Source organism: Panthera tigris, chromosome A2, assembly GCF_018350195.1.
Source record: "Panthera tigris isolate Pti1 chromosome A2, P.tigris_Pti1_mat1.1, whole genome shotgun sequence".
In the NCBI taxonomy this organism is placed as follows: Eukaryota; Metazoa; Chordata; class Mammalia; order Carnivora; family Felidae; genus Panthera; species Panthera tigris.
Genome location: NC_056661.1, coordinates 217,927 through 222,395, shown reverse-complemented (window position 1 = coordinate 222,395; position 4,469 = coordinate 217,927).

The window sequence follows — 4,469 nt, the reverse complement described above, 5'->3', positions numbered from 1 at the left end:
GGCGAGGCGGCGCCGGGCAGTGCGGAGCGGAGCCGCCGCCGCCGCCGCCGGCCCGAGCCCGAGGGAGGGGGGGGAGGCGGGGCCTGGGCTGGGGCGGGGCCGCGGGGGCGGGGCCCCGGGGAGGGGCAGGGGCAGGGGCGGGTTGGGGCCCCCGCCTCTGCCCGCGCCCCCCCCCCCCCCCCCCGGCGCGCCGCGCCCAGACCCCCGCGCCAGGGAAACTGAGGCCGTGGGGTCGGTGACCGCCCAAGGGCACGCGGCCTGAGGCCTTGGAGACCTGTTCAGGCCTCGTTCCAGAAAGGGAAACTGAGGCCCGCGAGGCGGAAGGACACGTCCAAGGTCACTGAGCCCAGCCCCGGGGACCAGAGCCTCCTCCGCGCTCCACCTTCGCAAGGGATCTTCCCCGCGCGCAGGGTTTACCCGCCTGGAGGCCACAGCCAGGCGCAGGGAAGCGAGACCGCCCCCGTGCCAGCCTCCTTCCTTTCTGTAAGTGAGAATTTCCGTAATGAGAAGGATGTTTTTAAAGGCCAGAAGGGCCTTGGCTTTGTAATTCGAGGGCCCTGGAAAGACCCGTGGGAGTGTGTTGTGTGCGGAGGGGCAAAATGGGGTCCATGCGGCCGGTCTCCAGGTCTTTCTCGCCTCCTGCGTGTGAAGAAAACTGTGGCCAACAGGAAGAGCCACCCATTGGTGTTGGCACCTGCCCCCTAAAATCCAATGGAGGGCTGGGATCTCCTGTAAGGCTGGTGGGTCCCAGGATCATAGAGGGGAACTCAGAGTCCCTGCCCACTTCCCACAGATGCCCACATGGGAGTCCCACCCGACTGCCCCATTTCTCTGCCTCTTGGGCCCAGCCCCCACCTCTGGGAGGACACCTGAGGCTCTGTGCCGGGACCAGGAACCAGGTTGGGGACTTATTTGGTGTTAAGTGACATGGGAGCACAGGCCCTAGCCCCTGGTCCCTAGGCCCTCGTCCCTAGCCGGGCTCAACCAGAGTGGGGGAGAGGCGTCCTGAGAGGCAGGTGATGGAGGGAGACAGAGAGGAGAAGGCACGTCCTGGCCTCCGGGAGCCTCCAGCCTTCATAGCACTGTTCCGTGGGCACATCCACCTGCTGGGATGTTGGGTCCATGAGAGCAGAGATGTAACTGTCCCTGAACACGGTGGGTGCTCACTGGTGATTGAGAGAGGGACTGAGCCGGGACGTCTTGAGCCCCCACCAGGCTGCCTCGAGCCCCGGGGCCCCCGGTGCTTCCATGAGGCAGGCCTGGCCTCCCTGGGGTCACCGCCACCTTGCCTGCGGCTGGACCTGCGGCCAGGCGGGTGGGCGGGCAGGGCTGCTCTCTGTCCTGAGGTGGTGGCGAGAAGATGGGCAGTAGGGTTGGCAGTGCCAGGCTGCGGCCCGCCCCGGGCAGATGTGTGCTCCAGTTGAAGGGGGACCTTTTATGCTCACCCTGGGAGCATGTCAGTCTGGGCACGCCGCCAGAGCCCCAGGGCTTGTGGCTGAGAGCGGGAGGGAGGCGGCCTGTGGCCCAGCCTGAGGACCCACCAGGCCTGGGGGTGGGAGAGGCAGGCCTGGACCTGGGAGTCGCCTGGGGGGGGGGGTGGTCCCAGCCCCTCCTGAGCCTTGGGGACCCTGTCCGCAGGTCCCAACAACTCCCCTTCCTCCCACAGACTCCACCCTGGGCCAGATGGCTACCAGCGTGCGTCTCCCAACCCGGTCACCACCTGCCCAGGACAGTGTTCTTTGCATTCATTCAATTCATTGATTCAACAAATCTTCATTAAGCACTTGATCAGGGGCTGGCATTCAGAACTGATTCTCACAGGCCAACAGTTAAGCAGAGGGGACAGTCAACACAGTAAACATTACGTTTCATAGATAATTAGAAGGTGGCCAGTGCCACGCAACTCAGGCCAGGAAAGGGAGGAAAAAGGTGCCGGGCGGGGCGGGGGGGGGGGGCGGCAATGTCCAGAGGCTTCCCTGAGGGAAAACCAGAAGGAAGAGAGGGCTGGTATCATGCGGACATTTGCGGGAAGAGTGTCTGAAAGGTGGCAAGGCCTGTGCAAAAAAGCCCTGAGGCAGGATGGTGCCTGGCTTGTGGGAGAAGAAAGGATATGAAGGACCCAGGGGGTGGGTGAAGATGATGAGGACACTGAGACAGCAGTGGGTGAGGCAGGTCTGTTGCCTAAAACTGCTCTGGACTCCCCAGTGCCTTTGGAAGGAAACCCCAATCCCTCCGCACCATCCAGTTAGCCCCCCATCCTTCCTCACCATTCCTGGACTCTACAGACAGTGCCTCTGCTGCGCTGAGCTCCTGGCACCGTCCCTCCTTCGGTGCTACCCCCGGCACGGGCTCTGGGGGCACCTTCGGACCTCCACTCACAAGCCTGCTCCCTCTCTAGCTGGGGCAAGTCCAGGCTGGAGGCCCTGAAGCCCAGACAGTCTGGGCACCCTCCCTCTGAGTGGAAAATAATTTAAGAACAAGAAGACAAAACGAGGCCAGGGCTTTGGCAGGCCCCAGACCAGTGACTGTCCCGGAGTTTAAGCCTCAGGGGCTGCCGGACTCAAAGAATACTGAGATGTCTGATCAGACATGGGTGGCAGGACGGCTGGCTTAGGAAGTAGAGGGTGACGTGCCCCAGGTCTTAGAGCCACACATGCAAACACCGTTGTGCTCTGGGGGTCCCGCCCAGAGTGGCAAGTGACCTCAGCTTCATGGTGTCTGCAGGGAGGATGTCCTCAGTTCTGCTAACCTAGGACTCAGCAGGGTTTTCCTTTCCTCACAGAGATCACTCTCCCTGGTGGATGGGGAGGGACAGCCAAACCTGATGACCCCCAGCACCTCTGTCCTACTTCGTTCCAGCTCTGTCTTCTGCTGCTGGGCAAGACCTCCAATCTCTCCCTTGCTGCCAACCGGTGTGAGACCTTGGGGTGCCCGCACCTTGGGGTGCTCTGGGTGGGGTGTCCCAGGGAGAGGATGCACAGCCCCCTCTGTGGGCCCAGAGATGCCCAAACAGCACCGGCAACGTGCCGTTTCGTCTAATGGACACCCCAGCCCTCTGCCCCTCTGCCCACCACAGATTGGGACCCCGAGACACCGGTTCCTGAGCCTCCTAGCACTTGCCAAATATGAACCCATGGACTCTTGAGACTTGGCTGCTGTCACTTCTTCACCCCACTCTGGGGAAACTGAGGCAGGCTCCAGCAGGCTGTTGACAAGAACGCCCCCCAGCGGCACAGAGAGCACACTGCCGTGCTCATTAAATGCTTACAGATGGAGGAATGAATACTTAAGTACTTACAAAGAAAGCTTACAAAGCTGCTTGTGAGTGGTCCCGATTTTGCTAATTATGCGTCCACGTGAGGGGCATCTGTGAGGGGAGGGTCTTTTGGGCTAGGAGGACCAGAGAGAGAGGGCTGCTAAGGAGGCCGAGCCTCGCTCGCCTCGCCACAGCACCCCCCACGCTCCGGGAAGCCCCGCTCCTGCCCCAGGCTCTGCCGGCCAGAAGCTCCCGCACGTCCCGTCTGGACCCAGTGCAGAGCGCAGCAGGAAGCAGATGGACAGGGCCCTGGCCTCCCAGGGGACACAGAGCCCCAGCAACCCAGTGCGCACGTGTGCCTTCTGACTTGGGGCGACGAGGGAGGCTGCACCTGAGCCCCGGCAGCTTCCCCAGCGAGGGGCCAGCTCGTCATCACCTCCTCCCCCGCCACAGCCCAGCCACGACACGGGTGCCCAGCCAGTGTTGCTGCGTGATCTCCAAAGCGTGAGTGGTGGGTGCCCCCAAGGAACCCCCGGGTGCAGGGAGGTTGGGCCAGCTGTGTCCAGGGCCAGGCTGGTGCAGCCCCAAGAGCCCTCTGTAGAGGAGGGGCTCCGCTGGCCCCTAGAGCCTGCTCCATGGCAAGTGTGTAGCGCCCTCTGGTGACGGCCAGGGGGAAGGCCGGGTCCGCAGCTCCCCCAGCCCAGCGGGTTCAGCTCCTCCCGGTGACCTGGGGGTGGGAGGGGGCTGTAGCACGGACACCCGTTCTGCCCACAGAAGCCCAGGGAATACTTGCAGCTGACAGTGTGGCCGCCAGAGCTCAGCAGGAGTGGGGGCACCCCGGTCAGCTCCGTTTCAGAGCCTGGAGTCTCAAACTGGCAGTTCGCGGGCCAAGCCTGACCTCGCGGGCGTCATTACGCTGGAGTTTTTACCCACATTGAAAATTAAGAATTTCACAGGCAAGCCCCAATTCCTGGCTGCTACGGAGACTTAGGAATAGCTGGCTCAGGGCTCCTTGGCCTCTGGTTCCTCCTGACCCCAGAGGGGAGGTATGGGACGACCACACTCCCTAGGAGTGGCTGCGGGGTCACTCCTCCTCTGTACCAAGCAGGAGGCCTAGATGGCACGGGCCAGAGCCCCCAGGTTTGGCGAGGACGAAGCTCATGAGGCCCTACCTCCTGTGATCTGCTCCCATGGAGTGTTCCCCAGACCCTCA